General features: G+C 47.2%; 1 protein-coding gene across 2 annotated transcripts in view; it reads right to left on the reverse strand.

The window, feature by feature from the left end:
* Positions 1-13,042, reverse strand: part of Plcg1 (phospholipase C gamma 1) — a 32,554-nt gene that overhangs the window by 16,667 nt on the left and 2,845 nt on the right. The gene's annotated exons all lie outside the window — the stretch shown is intronic.

Below are 13,042 nucleotides of genomic sequence, written 5' to 3' on the forward strand. Positions count from 1 at the left end.
GATTTAGCTCAGTGGCATAAGCGCCTGCCTTGCAAGCAGGCAGTCGTGAGTTCGATACCTGGTACCGATAAAAACAAAAAAGACAAAAAAAAAACAAAAAAAAACAAAAAAAACCCCTACATATGGTATCTATCCTTTTTTATACTATGATAAGGGAAAAACACTTTATCTTTGGGGGTGGGGCGCAGAGTAATCCCAATCTATACTCCAAACAGCCACTGCTTCCTGTCCCCATTTTGTTCTGCTCTCTGGCCTAGCTTCATTCTCTCCAACTCAATTCTCTTCCACCGAAGACCCAACTGAGAAGCTCCGCCTAGCACAATCGTTCTCTTGATGCACAATGCTGCTACATAAGTGGATGTTGTTCATCTCTCCCCAGGCAAAGCAGAGCACTTCCAAACCTCCTGAATGAGTAAAAACCAAAAAAGTGAAGGAGGAGCAATGAAAGGGGGACAGAGTAAAAATGAAGCACTATAATGAGGTGGGAAAAGGGAGGGGAAAGAATTCAACCATAAAGAACCAGTCTGAGAACAAAGAGTTGCCAAACATAGGAGGAGCTTTCATCAGGGAAATGCCCAGATCAGAAACTGCAGAAATACCACAAACTCTGCCTTCTGAAATAGAAACCAGCATGATCTTCCGGTGCAGAGATGCACACTCCCCTCCTACACTGCTTACAAAGGTGTGTACACACACAAGTGCATATGGACCAAGGCCTGCACGGTGCATAGCAGGAGCTTTCCCTTCCACTGTCCACTAGGTACCACATAACTCTACAGTGATGTGGCTACTATTCAGCACGTAACTGCAGCACCAGTCCAAAGCCTGCTGCCAGGACACACTCAGCTACGTTTAGTGTTTTGTGGACAGACACACACACAGCAGGCCCCAGGTGAGCTCCAGTCTGCCTGCCCTGTGTTCCTGCAGCCACCCCACCACACCTGAGACTAGTCTGAAGGCAGAAAACGTCCCTGCTTGAGACAGGCACCAGGCAAGCAAAGAACAGTTTCAGGCCAGGCACCCCAGGCTTCAAAACTCTCACTGTGCACACCTAGTCCCTTGTTCTCTCTTCTACAAGAAGACACGAGCCAAGTCCTGATGACCCGCAAGTCCCTCAAGCCAAACGCACACTCAAAAAAGAGCTTGGCAGCAGTAAGATACCAGGGTCCTGAAAGCATATCCTGCACTACCTCTACCCCACCCCATCCTCCCGCCTCCCAGAACAAATACAGAAGAGTCTTTTTTCCTGATAGTTGAGGCTGGTCCCCCAAGAACCACCTGCATGGAGACACTCTAGTGAGGCATGGCCTCTCTCCTAGTGGTGGCTGAGCTAGTCAGACCTTCCATGGATCAGGAAAGTGGGAAAAGATCCTTCCAGAACCCAGAAGCTTCATGAGGAGAGGACTGCTCAGGAGCAGACAGAACCTTACTGTGTACCTGGAGTCTAAAACTCAGCTTCTACTGCATGCAGAACAGAATACTAGGGGAAAAGAGCAAAGGGTACCAAGAGAGCCTTGCTATGCAAGAGATGGGGGAGTGAGAAAGAGAAACTGAGGACAAGGGAAGGATCCCCTAAGAAGGGAGCCACTCCATGTGCAGCAAATGACTAAAGCGCCGTCCACAGGTGCACACCCCAACCCTAGAGCACACCTAGGCCAGCACAGCCTGCCAGAGAGGTTCCTACAAGCTCACGTGTCCCAGAACCAAGGTTCCCCACCCAAGCTTCAGAGCAGGCTCGAGTATCCTGCTCCGAATATGTCAATGGCAGTGGCAACACAAGTTGCCAGGAGCAGTGAGAGGGACCCAGTCTCTTAGATTTAATCTCAACAAACTGATGGAGAAATAGACTCAATCCTTGAATGGGAGGTTACTAGGGATGGAACTGACTGAGCCACATTCCCAATCCTTTTTATATTTTGAGACAATGTCTCATCAAGTCATCCAGGCTGGACCTGCACTTGTAATCTTTCTGCCTCAGCCTCCCAGAGAGTTGGGATTACAGGTGTGCACTACTGCATTCAGCTAGATCTTTTCTGAGGGGCTTTGAGGAAATAATGGACTACTTATCTCTGTGCCAAAGGGCTGGTATCACATGTTAGCTGAGGGCTGAGAACTCTTTTATACAGATCAGGCAGCCTTCAGCCCAGGTAGACTCCTAGGGGCTCTGCACTGCTCCCTGTCTGAGTATACATCTACCTCCTCCTGCTCCTTCAGGAGGCCTGCCCTGATTATCTGCTTCTTGAAGCTGTCAGGACTAGCAAGGAAAATCACAGTCTTAAATTCCAGCTGTGATGCTGTGGCGGTCCCATTTCTTTAGCCTCAATTTCATTAGGAAATGGGAATTTCCTTTACCTCACAAGGTTGCTCTGAGGGCCTTGCTGGGAACCCGGCTGCCTGCCTATCTGTGTAGTGCTACTGACATGGGCCTAGAAAAGACAGAAGACACAAATGCTTGTCAAAGCTGGGCCACAGGGAAAAGAATCGAAACATTTCCTCAGCTCAAAATGGGGTCTCACACAATGGAGCACTGTATGAAGAAGAGTGAGACTTTGGGACCTCATGTTCAGCTCCAAGCACGCGTGCTTTCAGGTATTGCTTCCTGAGCCTATGGCATCCCTGTCAATCTGAGGCACATGTGTCTTCACCACCTCACACACACTGGGGTAGAGTAACAGGAACCAACAGGCCTGAAATCACAAAGACCAAGTTTGCTATAGCTTCAGTGAGGGTATATCTGCCATGGACCCTTCCCTACACAAAGACACCTACCTAGGAGTGTCAGTCCTGCTCTGTTTAACCACCTCTCAACTTCAGATTGTTCTGTGTCTGGTATCCTTTTCTCTTTTTTGGATTTGTTTGTTTGTTGAGATAGGATTTCACTACGTAGTTCAGGCTGAACTTGAACTCACTATGTAGCCCAGGTTGGCCTGGAACTGACACTGATCCTCCTGCCTCAGCCTCCTAAGTATTAGGAATATAGAAGTATGTATTTTGGGTTTTCAACAGAAGGAAACATGATTGCTGATTGGCATTTGAGACCAGCTATAATCCTTAAGGTAAACTACCATAAAAGTGAATTTATAAAATCAAAACTTGCATGACCCAGCTAGGGATTCTGGAAAGGGCAGTGTTACTTTTCTCTCTCTTTTTTCCCTCTCAGCTCAGGGACACACTCCCAGCCTGCAATCATGCCAGGAGCAATGGCAGTCACTGTTTCCTCATCTGAGTCACAATGAATCCCAAGTACTCTGAAAGTATGAAGCTAAACAGATCTCAGCGCAGCTCCATAGAGCCAGACAATTCTTCTCCAAGGTAGGAACACAGTAGAGACTAAAAGCGGAGAGAGTACACCATGTTTCTACAATACATTTCAACCACAAAACTTTAAATTAGACTCAAATTTCTTGTTTGGAGCCTGTGTTCCTCTACTGTCCCCTGGCCTTAATAAAGCCATTTTTTGAACAGCCATGAAGACAGAATTCCCCTACATGAAGGGCACAGGGTAATGTGGCAAAGGGAAAATGATGCTGGGCCATATACTTCTTCTCATTCCTGTGTCGCAGCTGTTACCAAATCAGACCAACAGCAGCAGGGCAGGGGCTAATGCTTCCTTCCCAGGACAGAGAGAACCTTAGCCAAACTGCAGAGTCCTGGTTACATCCACAAGGGGATTCCCCAAACACCTGAGAACAGCCAAGCCCAACTTAGCATCCGGCCCCTTTCCCATCTTGGTAAACAGGAAGAGCCATTCCAACAGCTGGATAAGATCGGTGAGGTCCCCCTACCATGGGATTCTGCACAACTATGAATGGCTGCTTAGGTCACAGTTACCTAGGACCTTCATTAATACATATATTACCTAAGTTTAGATTCTAGAGGAATTTCCCCTTTACAGCAATGAGGAGACAGAGGGCTCAAAAGGTTTTGTCATGGTCATATAGTAACTCACAGCTAGCTGTCTCCCAATGGTAGTATCCCCAAAGCAGCCACTAGTCCTGACATCAAGAATACAGAGAAAAACGAGGGCAGCTGAAACAGTGAGCCTTCTTGCCACACAGGTTGCCTAGGATGCGAGCTTATTCTCACTCACTTCCCAGGTGGTGATACCATGTCCAGCCCCAAAGAAAGAAGGAGAAGGTCACCTAGAGAACTCAAAGCTAGAGGAGAGTGCAATGTTCTCTATTAGGCTTATTAATTCATTCCATCATCTGATCAAACACCAACTGGGTATCTACCTACTCCACATCACGTGATGGGCTGGGTCCTGGGGAAACAGATCAATAAAGCATTTATCTTCTGCCCTAGAGAAAAACCCCTGCCTCCTACAGGAAACAGATGGGAAAGCAGATAACTATGAGGTCACGCAAAGTGTGCCAACAGGGAGTTATCTGTGGTGCAGAGTCTTAAGAATGCTCCGAGGAAGGCAGATCTGGAGAGCTTACCTGTGCACGCTGGGCAGATGGGGTCCCGGAAACCCATATATCAATACAGAGAGGCTACTGTGTTGCAGAAACAGCATGCAGAGTGGTGGATGAGAGGGGAGGAAAGGTGTCTACAGAGGCCTTGATCACTATAGTAGGGAGAAGGCAGCAGCAGGGAGAAGTGGCTTTCCCCTATTTCTCTGCCCTAGCCCAGGGGACCCCCAGACAGCCAAAGAATCAGCCTCTGGGGGCTGGGGATTTAGCTCAGCAGCATAAGCGCCTGACTTGCAAGAAGGCAGTTGCGAGTTTGATCCCCGGTACCGATAAAAAGGAAAAAGACCAAAAAAAAAAAAAATCAGCCTCTGGGCCAGGAGCCCTGTGTGCTCTCACCTCTGCCTCCTCGAAGCTGATCCCACCTGCTTCCTTTTGGATGGTCTGTATCTGCTGACCTCCAAGCCATTGGACAGAGGTTGGGGGTCCACCAGAGCCAGGTCCCAGGAACTTCCAGGATCTCGAAAGGCCCCAAAAAATGCCTCTCAAAGTATAGGTCACGTGGAGAGTAAAAGTCCTTAGTATAAGGCACTCTTCGTTCATTCTCTTTCTTAACCTCAAACATCCCTCCTACTTGAAGTTCTGCCCTTGGTCTTTCCCACACACCTTGCTTGGGTTTTCTACAGCTTTGTGAGCACAGGCTTATCCCCATTAAACTCCTGGCCTTTTTTAAGGCTCAGTAACTCCACTCCTGGTTCTCCTGTTTCCTAGTCAAGTGTCAGCCATGCCCACAGTTGTAATTATCTACTGTATCAACAATTCACCAATAACCACATGTATATTTCAGGCTATCTCCTTCACTAGAATGTAAACTTCTTTGAGTTGCATATTATCTTCACTGCCCCATACCCTGAAGCAACTTAAGTATTTGTGGAAAGAGAAAATATGAGTCATTATTGCTTGACCTGTTGCTGCTCACTAGAGAAATGAGACCCTACCCTTACACCAGAATACTTGCAGGCCTTTTTCTGACAATCTGTCTCTACAGGACTTTCCCAGAGGAAGCACACACATGGATTAGAAGGGAAAAGGGGAATCTGTTGTCTCCCTTCCAGAAGGGCCCAAGGGCCCAAGACTGAGATATGTGGACAAGTAAGAGAGGGGAGAGCAGAGGCCTTTCCCTTGTGGAACTCTTGTGCCCCTACTGTCTCACCACTAGGCCTTGGATCCCTGCTTTCTGTTTATTATCACCACACGGTGGGGCCACTCTTAAATCTCAAGAAAGAAAACCTCAGTGACAAATGAAGTCATCCAAGGTCTGCTCACTCAGATACTCAGCCTCTGCAGGTACAATGAGGCTCTTACATTCTTAGGGCTATGTGACCCAGCCCTCCACTGCATGTAACCACATACTCTTGGGGCCATGACAGCCCAAGTCACTGTGTCCCTTTTGCTTCCTGATAGAGAAAGGCCCCAGAGAGTGATACAGTTCTGACCTCATCCCAAGGTAACAGAATCACTCACTGCCTCACTAGGAAGCCCAGTTCAGATGCTTCAAAAATCAAATTCCCATCTACTGTGAGATGGTTCCCTCTCCACTGTAATTCCCTAATTCAAGTCTCTTGGAATGCTTCTCTGTTTCTCTTCCCAGATCTTTTTTTTTTTTTTTTTTTTGGTACTGGGGATCGAACTCAGGACTTCGCATTTGCCAAGCAGGCACTTACACTGCTGAGCTAAACCCCCGGCTTCCCAGATCTTTCTAACACACATCTTTGCCTGGAGTTTCATGCTTCAATTTGGGCTTCTCAGGCAGGGGCTAAGGCTGCCTCTTCAGAGCAGTCTAATAACTAAGCATTCTGTCTTCACTGGAAGGAATGCGCTTGTTTCACTGTGGGCCTCAAGAGGCCCTTCCACAAAGTTCCTGATAGAGTGACACATGCTATCTTTTTCTAACCTCCTTTTGTGGATATGCCTGAGCTACCAAGGGAAGTCCACAATCCCAGCTGGGACTAACAAGCTAACACAGTCTTATACTCAGTGTTGCAGGCAGAAGAACTGCTTTGGAAGAGCAGCGCTGTCCCCAAACACCTGGAACATGAGGTGAGACAGGGAGAGATCAGACGGAAGGTCTGCAGAGTCTCAGAGACACCAGTAACGCCTACTTCTATTGACAACCAGCATGTCAGCTCAGGGAATCCGGTATGCTTCTTCGTGGACTTGCCTAGTAGGCTGAGAAACTCGTGGGACCTGCGGCCTCCTCCCCTCTTGCGTAGGGTTAGTCATTCTGTGACCTCAGGCCCACACTCTCTAGAATTTCCCCACCCCCACCTACAAAACCAAAACCCAGCATGCTCAAAGCTCTATTCCTACCACAGGCAAGGACAAATCAAGGACACTGTGACATAGCAGCATGCATAACCTCAACAATCACTTTCCTTGGGACACTTCAACTCTGTCAAATCCCTAAGTCTCCAAGAAAGCAAGAAGTCAACCTCAAAGTGAACTCTCCACTTGGGCCAACACCTCACCAGTTCACTGCCAAGGTCTGGAGTTTCAGTTAGATCTTTTACCTAACAATGGCATGCAGCCAATAGGGCAGGAACTCCATGAAGCAGGAATGGTTGCTACAGAGAGAAAGCTGACTTCCATCTGAGTCCCTGGGCTCAGCCTACAGTACTGGACACCACTGTTTCTTGAAAGCCCTGGGCTTTCACAGTTTTCTGTAATCGTCCCAAAATTAAGGACTATCTCACTTTGTATGTTCCCAGGATCACCTTTTCTTGGTCTGTTATGTGGAGGTTGGGCTTAGTTAATGAGGTATCAGTCTTCTGTAGGAGAAAGCCTCACCCCATTTATTCTACATCCTGCTGAAGCCAGGGCCACCAGCCAACATCAGGGCTGGGACCGGAAGGAAGCAGCACAGCCTATACACAAAGCCTACATGTGGGCTGTAAAAAGGAGCCCCTCCCTATTCCTCCCCCCCAACAGGCCTGGTTCCTGGGAGGTAAAGTGTGGAGACAGACTTGTGCCTGGCACACAGACATTGCAGTCACTCAAAGGCATGCTTAGCACCACCTTATGAGGAACTCGTCTTACAAGGAGGGGTGTAGGAACATAAAGGCTGCCAGGAACAAAAGTGGAGACTTTCCAAGCCCCATCTCTTGGGACTACTGCCTCTCCCAAAGCCAACAACTCTACTATCTCCACTGCCTCTTCTCCAACTCCATGGTACTCATACTTCTTTGTCTTCTTTCGGTGGGCTGAGTGCTCTTGCTAGCAGCCTTCAGGTGTCTGGGCTCCCACTGTCCAGAGCTCCAGCACACCCAGCAAAGGAGTTCTGGGGAACAGCCATGATGAGAGGCAGTGAGCAGCTCTAATTCTAATGGTAAGATAGTGTGGGCACAAAAACCAGGCTCAGGGCACAACTCAGGTAGGAGCATTTCCACAGGAGGGAGATTACAATTAGGTAAGGACCTTGGTATGGACACAAAGGCACCTTTTTCAAAGATACCAGCCACAGCAGTGTCAATGTACATGAGCAGCAGTCTGTTCTACAACAGCAGCAGAGCTACACTGGTGTGACTAACCCAAAGTCACAGAAAATCATCCCCACCCAACCACTGTACTTCAAATCTCTCTTCAGCCTTACCTGCCCAGAATGTTCAGGGCTGACCCAGCACCACTGAGACTACTCTCCCAGGGACACTGGTGTGGATCTGTTAAACATACATGCTTAACCTAAGGGACAGCCACTGATGTTTGGGGTCATCTGTCATCACAGCATGCCCTCACCTACCCTAACAAGAGTATCCTCATGCTTGTCTTCTCCACAGCACCTGCCACACCCTGTAATTATTTTAGCTGTCTAGCCATCGATATCCTTTCTGGCCATGTCAACCCTGACTTTATGCAAACTACTGGACTCCTTGGCACAACTAGCAAATACCACAGTGGGGAGCCAGGAAAGCACAAGTGGTATTGTGCTTATTCAATGAATCACTGAGGCTCAAGAAAATGGGTGACTTTTTTTTTTTTTTTTTTTTAAGGACAAAGAGTAGGTATGGAAAGCAAACCAGGCTAGAGATCTACTGCCCTTTGGATGAGTCAGAAGCAGGAGCAATCACAGACAGCCCGATGTGCCAAGAAGAGAGGTCTACAACCCATGGTATGATAATGAATGAAGCAAGACAGAAACAGACGCATGCTCTGAGTCTGTCCTAAGAGGATCATGGAGCAGTGCTTCTTAGAGTATCTGTGGCACTGAGCCACAGGTCCCATGTTTTCCTGTGGAGATGTAAGAGGTTTGTCACCATAAGCCAATAAGAGGAAGTCCAGAGGACAAGGCTCTTCCATGTCTCACAACAGCTAGTACCTTCTCCCCCACAGGAGTTGGGGAAATGGTCTGGTTAAGTTACACGTCTTGATGAGGGTTTTAGGACAGGATGAGAGCAGAAGATGCTCTGGAACAGAGGTAATGAGTACAGCTTGTTCACAAATGGAAGCCTGCGCTGGTCAAACACATCAAGCCAGAGGGCAGAAGAGAGATCAGGTATCTTGGTCCACATTAACAAGAGAAAACAAAAACATCTCTGGTACAATTCATCTTGTTATTTTCTCCAGAGTGAAAAGTAAATGATTATCATTGCAGGAATCAAAATCCTAGGCTCTGCCACAAACGTGCTATGTAAACTCACATATGGAACTGTTTCCTCCTAAGAGAAGGATAATAATTTCTGCTTCCTTGGATTCATGGAGCTGTCGCTCCATGAACATTCCATATACTATGTAAATACTAAAATTTTTTATGCTCCGTATCTCTGTGTAGACTCAGGAAATGAATAAACAAGTAGCTAACCGACTCCCAGGCTGTTGTTAGGCCAGCCACTTGTGATCATGCATGGTGGTAGAAAGAACGGGAGCACTGAGGTTAACTAAGGTAAGAATAAAAGAAACAAATACTTTGTGTCACTTAAGTGCCAAACGCTGCACTAGGCACTTTCATATAAAATCTTACTCTTATAAAATCTCAGTAGATTAAAATTATTCTTGTTGGCGGAAGACAAGTTTGATAAGTTAATGTAACTTGCCCAGAGTCACAGGACAGATCAAAGTCAAATGTGTTGGCTCTTGTCATGATCTCCAGACCATACAGTGAAATACCTACTGTCAGCATACAGTTCAACAGGGTGGCACCATCTGGCCAGTGCTGCCCTAGACCACTCCTATTACTACTTCTCTCAGAGAATGATTCCCCAGGGCTGTACTGGCACACTATTTCTCTCAAAATGGAACCCTAGAGGGTACACCTGGACATTCCCTTCCCCCTACCATACACGCAGTTCTAGGACTAAGTCCACACTGGCTTCTTCAGGTCTGAGAGAGTTTGAGGGCAGTGTGTCTTCTAAAATCAGGCCTTTGTGGCTTCAGGCCTCACTTCTCCCTCCAGTGTATCTATCTGTGGCCTCAGTGAAGCCACATACCACAGGAAAGGGCACAGAATGAGAAGAGATGTTATGAGTGAAGGAAGACAGATGCAGATGGGGGCAGCAGCAGAGGCAGACTCATCACCCTTGGCTGAGGCATTAGACCACTTCCTGGAAGACAGGATCTCCCTGCCAGCATATTCAGATAGCTAGGGACTTAGAACAGACCAATGTGATGTCTTAACCCCACATATTACCACCTAAGCAGCTGCTTCTGCCCACTGTCCCATCTTCCTGAAAATGCCTGTAATGGGCAGCCTCCTCACCCTGTCTCTGAGGGCTGAGTGGACAGACCCTTGGCACAACAGGTATGCCCAATCTCCTTCCCACTAAGCCTTCCTAGAGACTTAATCCTAACCCTGTCTGAGATCCACACATTAGGCAAGTATACCACCTTACACTCATTGCCCAGGACTTAATCAAGATTCTCACTAAAAAATAATCTTTGAAATAAATGCCATTTTTTGCTACCTCCCTTTTATAGATGAGGAGATCAGAGAAGTACATGCTCAATATCATACAGCATTAAACTGTACAACAGTTGAATTATAACCCTGGCAGACTAAGATCAAAGCCCAAATACTTAACAGTCTGCAGACTTGCCTCTCTCCCTTCTGCCACTGAATCTCTGCCCCACCTCAGTGAAGTTGTCAGTGCTCCTCTGTAAACCACAAGAACTTCCTGGCCTCTTTCCCCAACATCAACCTGACAGACCATTAGTACAGCAGCATCCCAGACAGAAGCAAGTCAGCCCCACTGCAGCCTCTGCTGATTCCGGCAGCTGATGGGATGGAACATAATCCACTCCCTAGGGACAGGTTCGACTACGCTAGGTTAGCCATCCCAATCTTGTCTCTACTGTGAAAATGAGCCCTACCCCTGCACAGAGACTCTCAGTCCTTCCACTTTGGCACAGGCAAATTCCTCATTCATTCGAGGACCAACTCAACAGTCACCTCTGCTGAGCTGCATTCAGAGTTCCTGTACAGACTTTTATTATACCTAACACACAGGATCATAATCACATGCTTCCAAGTCTGTCTCATCCAAGAGTTCCTCAAAGGTACTGACCATGTCTTAGTCATTCTGTGAACCCTCAATGTCTAGCACTGGATGGTTAAGAGATGTACAAATAATATTTACTGGGCAAATGTCTGTCATTCCAAGGGGCCATCTAAGCAAATGTAGTGGCCAAGATCTTTAAACTCCAACCAATCTATGCATCTGTGTAGACATACACAGAGTCCTAGGATAAGCTAGAGATGTTAGGGATCACAGCACTGGGCATGTCCAGCTTCTATAGTCATCTGTGAAGCAGGCCCTTTTCCCTAGCTTTACAGGAAACAGAACCATAACTGGAAACCAACACTCCAGGGCAAGACCGGGGAGATGAGGAAACACTGAGAGGTCTGACTTCCCCTGGAAAAATGACAGACAGACAGCAAACAAACAGGCAAGGATGGCTAGCTCTGGAGACTTGGACATGTGCTCTTGCCCATGGGGAATAAACCAGCCAGCACAAAGGGATGCTTCACAACACCCACCTGGCACCCTCCAGTGTGGTGGGCCCAGTTCCCACAGCAAGCCTCCTTCTTACTGCTGGAACATTCCATAGCTACAAGGGTCACATTCCTCTTTGAGCCTACTTGCCCCCAAAAGGTAGCTATCCTCTTTTGCCACTGCCCCCTCATCAAAGGTACCACTCAGAACTGTTGTCTGTTTTAACTTTCCCTATTTCTATTCACTGAGAGAACCTGGTATCTAGAAGTATCTACCTACCAATCAGCCAAAGATAAAAGCCTGGGGCTCTCCAAGTCCCCACAGATGTGCTTACCTAGCATCCACCTAGGGTTGTTGTGTTAACAATGGTCTTTAACTGAACAAACTCACTAAACATGGTCTGAACCATCTCACCACTGAAGGTCCAAGATTAGAAAAGATGGAACCAGAGTCTAGAGAGGCTGAAGTTATCTTGGGATAACCTCCAAGCTGAAGCAGACTTTACCTGTAAAATAGGCACAAAGCTTTTTCCTCACAAGGGCAAGGCAGATGGGAAGCCTGAGGCAGCATAATCTGAGAGAGCAGTCACCTTGGAGTACAGCTAGTTCTGACTGGTTGCTGGACCCCACTGAGGTGCTGAAACACACTGGCATTAGTTGCTCCTCGTGTTTCCGTTTCCTCCTCTGTAAAATAGGTTAGTATTCCTGTGTGTCCTACAGGATCCTTGTGATGATTAGCCCAGAAAAAAGGGTGAGAAGTTCCTTTAGCACCCAGCAGAAAGTCTAATTGTTTTTTTATTCACTTAAAGTCTGCAACATAAAAGTCAATGCCAATCTCATTCCTGACACACCACCTCACAACCAAATAGCACCAAAGTACTTCCCATCCCTCTTTTAAGCCAAACTCATACCCTAGAAATCAGCAGGTACCATTTCACAAGTGGTCAAGTGAGAGAGCAGAGTTAGGGCAGAAAGAGACTTCAAATATGAGCGCTGTGCGCTTTTACTTAACCACTGTGCCTCTTCTGGTTCATGAATACTTTGAGGGTAACACAGTGTCTCACTCTTTGGCTGAGCTTCAGGCATAGCATGGCATGCTGGCAGGGTCAGCATGAAAATGCCACAGATACCTGAGGCACCTGAGCAAGATGCTAAGTGTCAGACTTCCTCAAAGTCTGCAGGAGGCTGCAAGTGTCAGAACCTATCAAGGCAGTGAGCCCTGTCTGGGCAGAAGTGGGGTAAGACTTGAGCAGGAGGCTCCACCTGTATGGTCTGAACTCTACGCATCATCTACTACCCTTTTTCTCAGGCTCCTTTGATCTGGATCCCCAAATCAAAGAGTCAAGGCCCCTTTAAACTGTCTACCCGCCTCTCGGGTTTCAGCACTGAATTTGCACACCTCTGGCTGATTCACCTTTAGGTACTAGGGAAATCAGGTCCTCTGCTTTCCTGCCTCCATCCTGCAAAAACCAAAGTGAGACACAATGGACTACCTGGTCCTTTTTCCATAACCTTGCCTTCTGTTCAAACCCCAATTTGAAAGGAAGAAAGCCTCTCCTCAGAGTGAAGTATATAAAACTCCAAATACTTTTTCTATAAAAACTGTCCTACTTGATGGGTGGGTGGCTTAGATGAGTTAGGACAAAAC

Source organism: Cavia porcellus, unplaced genomic scaffold, assembly GCF_034190915.1.
Source record: "Cavia porcellus strain 051 isolate PalLab524CR breed Dunkin Hartley unplaced genomic scaffold, mCavPor4.1 scaffold_5, whole genome shotgun sequence".
Taxonomy (NCBI): Eukaryota; Metazoa; Chordata; class Mammalia; order Rodentia; family Caviidae; genus Cavia; species Cavia porcellus.